The sequence below is a fragment of the Mirounga angustirostris genome, unplaced genomic scaffold (assembly GCF_029215605.1).
Source record: "Mirounga angustirostris isolate CCGP_5_RB_7025 unplaced genomic scaffold, mMirAng1.0.hap1 SCAF_3, whole genome shotgun sequence".
In the NCBI taxonomy this organism is placed as follows: Eukaryota; Metazoa; Chordata; class Mammalia; order Carnivora; family Phocidae; genus Mirounga; species Mirounga angustirostris.
The window spans coordinates 27,264,430-27,274,217 of NW_026991711.1; the positions used below are offsets into that span (position 1 = coordinate 27,264,430).

Genomic DNA, 9,788 nt, shown 5'->3' on the forward strand with positions numbered 1-9,788 from the left:
GAGGCATGAAGACTTCAAGTATGATATAGAATCTGTTCCAGATTCTTTCTGCCTTTTGCCTCCATTCTTCAATGTGTTTACAAGGGTATTGTAGGAGATATCAACATTTTGCAAGCAAAAAAGGAAAAAAAGTTGAAATCAGGTATGCTCCTGCTCCTTTTTATTTAAGAGAACTGAATGAAAGTTAAATGCATCACACCATCTGGCATTCTTTTGGCCAGAATTTAGACCCAAGACAGCATGTATTTGCAGAGAAGCCTGGGAAATTAGTGTGCTATTCTGGGAAAATACATGCTCACACTAAAAAACTTCAAAGTAAATTTTTAAAAACCCCGCTGTATTTCTAGAAACTCGTATTTCTCAGCAAAACTTCCATTTATACGGAAGAAGGAGAAAATAAATATTGGGACAATAACTAGTCTTGATACATATGGTTACCTATAGGAATCAATTTCCTAACCTTAATCCAAGGTTTTGTTTCTGTGATAAATGCAGTTAGCTCATTCTGAATCATACTTTTTAACAGTGCTGATTTGGTTTATTACTGTTTGATTGAAGACATTTTTTTCATAAGAGAAATTCTCATGAATTTCTATTCTAGTCTGTTTTAGTATCAAAGCTTTGCCACTCTCAAAAAAATTAATTTGGGAGTAAAATGTTTCTTAAAATTTCTCTTTTTTTCATACACATTGGTATTATTTCATTGAAGTTGGGTCTCTTTATTTCATGGATGTACTACCAACCTAAAATCACTTTAGTTATTTTTTTCTGAGCATACAGATAGTCTGTATGAACACAACCTGAAATGAGGGTTGGTTGTTCTTCCTCTCCTCCAGATGCCAAGTTGAAGACAGATTTTGGTTGCTTTGTTAGTTTTTCTTTTGTTTTTCGGTCACTTTCTGTTTGACAGTTTCATTTCCCTCTTATCCTTACAATGCCAACAAAATCCCTTTTTTTCCAGCTTTATAGTGGGAGTCCCTTATATGGGCTCCTAACTCTAGGTTAGACTGTCTCCTTAGGCTAATTCCCATACAACCATCAGAGCAGAAAATTCAAGGTATCCAAGTTTTTCAGTAAGGTCAAAGTAGGTTTTGATGATTGGTTACTTTCTGGATGTTCTTCTCATTGTTATTCTCTGTGGGATTCTTTGTTATCTTGCCACTTTAGCAATGCAGGTATAAACATGTTTACTCTTCCTGCCACACACACTCCAGCTTTTCAGCTATTTCAAGTGGCAAAGTCAGAGTTTGAAGTCTACTTTACTGTCAGAAAGAGAAGTGACAAAGGGCATCTAGAACACCTCTCTTAACGCTTCTTCATTCAAAGTTTCTGTCATTATATAGGGTCAATTATTTAACTCCCTTATCACATATATCAATGTAATTAAAGTTTGCATATTACTTTTAGCAAAATGCATAAGTAAACAATGAAAAAGTAATTAAGTATAATGTTCCAGGTAATTGCCTCATTCATATCTTTAAGTGAATGTGTTGCCTAAAGAATATATGGATTATATGACTTAGTTGTTCATAAATCTTTCACTGCTCACAGTCGCAGAAAACAATGCTGCTTGTACTCGTCAACCATACATTAAAAAATTCTCAGGGTGCCTGGGTGGCTCAGTCAGTTAAATGGCCAACTCTTGATTTCGGCTCAGGTCATGATCTCAGAGTCCTGGGATTAAGCCCCTCGTCCAGCTCCACACTCAGCAGGGAGTCTGCTTGAGGATTTTCTCTCTCCCTCTCCCTCTGCCCCTCCCCCTGCTATCTCTCTATTTCTCTCCCTCAAATAAATAAATAAATCTTTTTTTAAAAAATCTCAAAAATGGCCTCAGTGCATATTTCTCATGCATACAGTTGGAGCTACTACACAGAGCAGGTCCACATTGTTTCATGAAAATTACCTTCACCGTCTTGCCTTGCTGCCTGTGATACTGAGATACTCTCTACCTGGCTTGAGTTTTAATCTTACATACACCTATCAAAATCTTCGCTTTACTTGCTATTAATGCCTCAATCACTTTTCAGGTCCACTAACCATATGTAATATCTCCTCATCTATATTACCAAAACTCACTTCCAAAACTTTTCAAAATAAAGTGACCTTGTGATTCATATTATAATCATCGCTCAGTATTGCCCACCTGTCTCTCTAAACCATATTGCTTCTGAGGACAGAGATCATGCTTCAATCACCTTGTAAGCTCCCTAGGAATCTAGAACTTCACTCATTAGTGTACTTGTCAATATACACTTATTGAATTCAGTTGTCTTTCCCTCTTTCTGTTTCTGTGAAATCATAGCACAATAAATATAGATTGCCAAAGTTATCCATGTCGAGCATTGGAGATCTTTTCCACTGACACTTAAATGTCAATAAAATAGAATAAAACAAAAATAAATAAATAAAATAACAAGCAGAGAGGACACTTTCACAACACAACAGGGGGAGTTTTATGAGTGGAAAGATTTAGCCTGAAAGGCAGGCGTCTCTGTGGGCCTCTTGGAACTCCGCAGCTGTACTTCTGGCTGCAGTCTACGGTTCATGAGATATTTTCTAAGTCTGTTGTTGTTATTAATTTAAGGAGAAGAGGTCTCTGTAGAGGAAAAGAATCCAAGATTTTTTGTTTCCTTTTCCATCACTCACAGTCACTGTAATGTCAACACCATTTAGGTCAAATTTCAGGCATTCAAAACGTGCAGCTTCATCCAGCTGCAAGAACTAAAACTTTGCAAGAGCACTACAGCCTGACCAATAAAATATGTCTGAGGGTGTTAGTAACAATTAGCAGGTGTGTACCTTCCCCAGAAAGTTTTCCTATGACATGAAATGTATGAAGTAGTATACTTGGATTTTATAAGAATTACATATAAGCATATATATATCTTTTTTTTACTAAAGGATCTCAAAGAACTGGAGTTATTCAACCATGTGTATATGTTACAAAGGGGCGCCTCAACCCTCATCAAAGATTCCTTCTTGGATAAGTTCACTGGGCTCTGCTGCCCAACAATCTGTCCTTGAATCCCCTCTCTTCCATTTCCAGGAGGATTAAAATCCTCTTCAAGTTACTTAATTTATCCAGCTTTTGGTTTCTTCACATATAGAGTGGAGATAATGATATCAAACTGATGGTGTTATTATGAGAATTCAACACAGTAACACAGGTATTGGTTTTAGCCGAAGATGAGCAATCATTAAATGTTAGCAATTCTTTTTAAAATTATTTTATCATTATTAAACTACAGATGGATTGCTATCCTTCTGCCTCTCTCATGTCTTCTCTTCTTCTGTCTTCATCTTCATCATGCAGTCTAGTAGCTTCATCATGCACACTTCTTCCTCGGAGCCACACCCTTCCTCTCTACTCTGCCAACACCCACACAATCAATCAGGTCATAATGCACTTACGGCCCACTTACTTCTCCCCCCTCTTTGATCTCCAGCTATTTCCACCTTACCAATCCCCACATTTCAATAACCCTTACTGCCCAATTTCTCTTCCCATGTTTGTAAACTGAAGCAAGTCACTAGACAGTAGTGACCAAGTCAAGTAACCTCAACTGGTCTCTCACTGTATCTCAGCAAATCTTTTGTTTATCATTTGTTGACTCCCTAGTGCATTCCTCGCCGCAGCTGTTCCAAATGTTTCCACTGCACTCAAGTCCCTAATCCCAGTGCTCCCCCCTCCCCTCTAAGCACATAACCTCACCTCCTACTGGGAAAATTGAAACCATCCCAACCTAAGCTTACCCAATTGCCTTCGTTTCCACTCAAAAAATCTGTGCATCTCTCCCTCTTTGCTTTTGCATTGTTTTGAGGAAATCATTCCCTTTGCAGGGAAACAGCATCATGCTGTGGTGGAGTGCTTTGGGTTTGGAGTCAAAGTTAAATACTCTTTGTTGACATGGAGTGACCCTGACCAGTTTTCCAGCTTCACAACCTCAATGTCATCATCTCCAAAATAGATGTACAATTTTCTACCTTACAGGGGATAAGGGGTAATTAACAGATTTTTGGCAGATTGTAAACATTTAACAAATTACGGCTATTATTATTATTTGAAAAGCTGAAGCTCTCAACCTACATTCTTGAATCTATCCTAATAAAGATGGCAATGATAATAATGATGATGATGATAAAGGTAAATAATAATCTCTATGCCTTTTCTAATAAGTTTCTTCCTCAGTTAATCTCTTTTCTTTCTTAATTCTCTAACTCAACCCAATTCACTGGATATTTCTTTCTACCTTATACATGGTCAAATCTTCCTTTTCCTTTGAAAGAAAAATAAAAAACCTGCCCTCCTTTCAAGCTAAAACCCCATTTTTCACACTTTTATTTTAAAGATTTTATTTACTTATTTGACAGAGAGAGTGAGAGAGCACAAGCATGGGGAACAGCAGAGGAAGAAGGAGAAGCAGACTCCCCGCTAAGCAGGGAGCCCATGGGGGGCTCAATCCCAGGACCCTGGGATCATGACCTGAGCCAAAAGGCAGATGCTTAACCAACTGATCCACACAGGTGCCCCTCATTTTTCAAACTTTTGACCTGAATCCTTGAAAAATATTTGTGTCCTAGCTCCCATTTTGTCTTTTCCAAATAGTTCTTAAAACTCTTTAATGTAACTCCCCTACCCTACTCCAACTGTTCCTTGAAAAGCACTGTTGAACTCCTACTCCTACGTACTGAACACCATCATTTCCTCAGTCTCCAGCCTCAGACTCTTTTGTAGCACTTGTTCTGACTCATGCACTCCCTTCTCTGGTTTCTGTAACTTCATACAAACATTGCTCTCTTCTTTCTCTCTATCCTTTACATGCTATTATTGTTCACTCTATTCCCAAAATTAAGCCGTTCTTCAAAGTTCAGTCCTTGGCTTTATTCCTGTATTTTTTCCTGAGCAATCATATTAATTCTCATAACCTTAATGATTAGATTCTCATAGTGGATGCTCATGCTTAGGCAATTTTGTGTTCTCTGCCACATGTTTTCTTTTTTCTCCTTATCAATATACGACTATTTGTATTTTAAGTTTTTTATTCATTTTAGTGTTTCCTTTTGTACTTTTTTTAAGCTTCGTGCTTATTATTGGCTCTAAATGACTATACCTGGAAGTCCTATCTAAATTAAAATTGAGCATGAAAACATACATTTATCTTATTTCCTGGAAAAATTAGCTTTTCGTTTTAGATCCTTATTTCTATCAATAATTATTTCAGGGGCGCCTGGGTGGTTCAGCCGTTAAGCGTCTGCCTTCTGCTCAGGTCATGATCCCAGGGTCCTGGGATCGAGCCCCGCATCGGGCTCCCTGCTCCGCGGGAAACCTGCTTCTCCCTCTCCCACTCCCCCTGCTTGTGTTCCCTCTCTAGCTGTCTGTCTCTCTCTCTGTCAAATAAATAAAATAAAATCTTAAAAAAAATAAATCTCTTAAAAAAATAAAATAAAATAAATTATTTCATATTCCAAGTCACCCAAGTTTGAAATAGTGAAGATATTAAATCAGCAACAATTAATCATTGACCTCTACTCTGTGACAGATCTAGGCACACAGCAGTGAGCATGACAGAATAGTTCCTGAACAGTCTAATATGAAGATACACACTGAGCAATTAATACAAGTGTTACCAATATCAGAAAGGGGAGTAAAATATGCAGTAAAATTTTAGATAGCATTGAGACTTAATTAGTCTGGAAAGCTAGTGAAAAGGTGTCACTTAAGGTTACCTGAAGGTATGCAAGGTGAAGCAGCAGAGAAGGCTGAACAATGCAAGCAGAAAGACTATTATGAATCCCTTAATTTCTTTTTTAGAAATGTGGCTGTTATTTATAGAAATGCAACTGATTTCTAAATATATTGATTTTATATCCCACAACTTTACTGGATATTATTAATTAGTTCTAAATTTTTGGTGGAGTCTAGGACTTTCCATATATAAAATCACGTCATCTGAAAACAGACCATTTTACTTTTTCCTTTCCAATATGGATGCCTTTTATTTCTTTTTCTTGCTTCATTGCTCTGGCTAGGACTTCCATTACTGCACTGAATAAAATTGGTGAGAGTGGGTACCCTTGTCTTGTTCCTCATCTTATAAGAAAAGCTTTTAACCCTTCAGGGTTGAGTATGACACTAGCTGTGGGTTTGTCATATGTGACCTTTATATGTCAAGGTACATTCTTTCTATACCCCATTTGTTGCAAGTTTTTATCATGAAAAGATGTTGTATTTGTCAAATGCTTTTTCTGCATCCATCAGATGATTATACATATTTTATCTTTCATTCTATTAATGTGATGTATTTATTGATTTTCTTTGGTTGAATCATCCTTGTATCCCAGGGGTGAATTCCACTTGATCATAAAGTATGATCCTTCTAATTGCTGTTGAATTCAGTTAGCTAGTATTTTATTGAGAACTTTTTCATCTATAATCATCAGGGATATTGACTTGTAGTTTTCTTTTCTTGGAGTGTCCCTGTCTGGCTTTGGTATCAGGATAATGCTAGGCTTGTAAAATGAGTTTAGGAGTGTTTTTACCTCTGCACATTTTGGGAAGAGTTTGAGAATTAGCATTTACTCTTCTTTAAATGTTCAGTAGAATTAATCTAAGAAACCATCTGATCATGGGTTTTTCTTTGGTGAGAGGTTTTTGATTATTGATTGATCTCCTTTCTTGTTATTGGTCTGTTCAGATTTTCTATTTCTTCCCAATTCAGCCTCTTTTTTTTTTTTCTTGGTTAGTCTGGCTAAACGTTTGCCAACTTTATCTTTTCAAAGAACCAACTCTTAGTTTCACTAATCTTTCCTGTTCTCTGTTCCATTTATTTCTGCTTTAGTCTTTATTATTTCCTTCCTTCTCTTAACTTTGGGCTTAATTTGTTCATTTTCTAGATTTTGAGGTGTAATGTTGGGTAGTAAATTGAGATGTTTCTTTTTTCTTAATGTATGTGTTAATAGCCATAAGCTTTTCTCTCTGAACTTCCTTTGTTGCATCTCATAAGTTTTGATATGTTGTGTTTAAATTTTCATTTGTCTGAAAATATTTTTTTGATTTACCTTTTGATTTACTCTTATAAAAACAACTTTTTGAAAAGTGTTGAGAGTTTTAAGACTCTCCTATTCTCTCTATTATTTTTTCTGAAGTTTATTTAAAAAAACAGATACAGAATTATAGAACAGAAAAGATACTAGTCATTTGTTAACTCTGATTCAAAACAAAACCACTCTTAAAGTCACATGAATTTGAAAATCTGTTCAATATTTCTTCTAATAATCTCCAGAGATGAAATTTACAAAACAATTACCTCCCTTCTCTAATTAATCACAAAGATAATCAAATTATGTATAAGGACAATATTTATGAAATATTACTGATACAATTGAAAAAGTGGATTATTTAAAATTACTTCAGAATGAAAATGGCCAAATAAAATCTATATTATGTAATGCTTTGCTGAAATTAATTATATCCATTGATATTATTATGATTTTGTAAACACAGCAAATTAAATAGGAATATGTAGAGTTTAGGGTCTTTAACGAATTATCCCAACCTTCATTTTTGGACAAAGTTATATGTATAGAAATGCTTAGAAAATCATGTGGATTGAAAAATACCTTTTAAGAGATGACTACCCAAAGGGAAGGCAGAGAGGAAGTTGGGATTAGGAATGGTGGTGTAAAGGATTTTAATCTCAGCCATAATGATTATGAATGGATAAAGAAGGTGTGGTATAGGGGCACCTGGGTGGCTCAGGTGTTAAGCATCTGCCTTCAGCTCAGGTCATGGTCCCAGGGCCTTGGGATTGAGCCCCGCATAGGACTCCCTGCTCAGAAGGGAACCTGCCTCTCCCTCTCCCACTCCCCCTGCTTGTGTTCCTTCTCTCGCTGTGTCTCTCTCTGTCAAATAAATAAATAAAATCTTAAAAAAAAAAAGAAGGTATGGTATATATATACAATGGAACGTTACTCAGCCATAAAAGAGAATGGCGTATTGCCATTTGCAACTACATGGATGGACCTAGAGAATATTATGCTAAATGAAATAAGCCAGTCAGAAAAAGACAAATACCATATAATTTCACTCATATGTGGAATTTAAGAAACAAAACAAACAAATAAACAAACAAGAAGTGGAAATAGGCTCATAAATAAAGAAAACAAACTTTTGGTTGCCGGAGGGAAGAGGATAGAGGATGGGCAAAATGTTTTTGAAATAATAATGTTTGTGTAATTTTAAATTTATTTACATATATATATTTATGATTTTTTAAATATCATCTGCATTGTGAATAATTGCCTTAAAATTAAAAGATCTTGATTCCAGTCTTACACTGTGCCACTGTAGCATATATTACAGATTACTATTATCTTTTCATACTTACCAAAATAACACATAAAAACCAAAACAAAACAAAACCAGATTTATGTTTCAATTAAATTATGCATTTTCTATATGTAAAATAAACTCACGTTATTTGACTCTTAATTGTCTAAGACCATCTACATTTGTGATGACCATTAGTCAGCTATAAAGTGTTCTCTGTTAGGAGGAAGCTTAATGAGTGACTGTTGTGAAAAGCACATTACCTCTGGTCATCAAAACCCAGATTTCATCCACTTCTGCCATTTATTATATGTATGACCTTGGACAAATCATTAGAATTGCTAGATTTCAGCTTCCTTATGTATAAAATGAAGACTATTAGTATAAAAATTGAGATGAATTTTAGAATTTGTCCAATTATATTATACTATTTTTTCTATCATAAATATAATAAAAAGTAAAAACAAACAACACTTACAATTCTCATACTTCCAAAGACAGAGAATAAAATATATTTACCTTCACTGAGGCTGCAGTTTGGCAGTACTCAAGAACACTAATTCCAGAAATTCTAAGAACAAAATGCAAAGCAGTAGATGGTGTATACTATGCAAACAGCACTCCCCATACTGGACTTTCTGAAACATTACACAATACTCCAGGACTGTCTCCAACTAGCACAAAAGCTGGATATGGTGAAATGAGCAGATCTGCTACATTGGATAGCCAGCCCTTCCACTTACTGCATATGGCTTTGTGCTTAGGCAATACCACACACTAGTTCTCCTTTTCTTCCCATAAGAGGATTAATGTAGTGAAATTGTCTATCTGTTGCACTGGTTCTGCATCCCTTTTTGTAAGTCTACTCCCAAAACACAAAAAGTGATCACATGGTAACTTTTGCAAGAGTAAATGAGTTATACTGATTGGAGGTCATACATTGAGTCATTTGATTCATATAAATATCCAATTTAATAAAATATTTATTTCACATCTAAGGAAGTACAAACTAAATTACAATAGCAAGGGGTGATTTTTAATTCTGAATTCCTGGACTAGTAAAATGCTCTTAAGTCCAATTTTGGCAATGCCTGAAGTGGCCTCTCACTTATTAATAATAAACACCTAGGATATGCTCTGTGAATTATTCAAGCCAGTTTATTTACATCAACTTATTAAATCTTCATAAAAACCCAAAGATGACATTCCCTGCTGTGATCAACAAAATCTCAACTCCATCTCTGCCACTGTGAATAAATTCTAAATCTCCCTCTCTTTGCAGCACTCTCAAATTTCAATGTCCCTCTGGGAATATATGATTGAGTTAGCCTAAGTTATGTGTCTAAAAGCTTAGCTGCAGGGAGTGAGAGATTATCTGCTCCCCATTCACCAAAACTCACATAATAAAGAGTTTTCCCTAAATAGGATGGTAGTTCAGAACTAGGTGGCCAAAACATGA

The 9,788-nt window shown here is 35.6% G+C and overlaps 1 long non-coding RNA gene across 3 annotated transcripts in view; it reads right to left on the reverse strand.

Annotated features, from left to right (window-relative positions):
- Window positions 1-8,971, reverse strand: part of LOC123839833 (uncharacterized) — an 80,785-nt gene extending 71,814 nt beyond the window's left edge. For all 3 annotated transcript variants that reach the window (XR_010409957.1, XR_006789764.2, XR_008505702.2), the window contains exon 1: window positions 8,849-8,971. This is a non-coding gene — a long non-coding RNA (uncharacterized LOC123839833). The remainder of the gene's footprint in view (window positions 1-8,848) is intronic.
- Window positions 8,972-9,788: the final 817 nt, after the last annotated feature.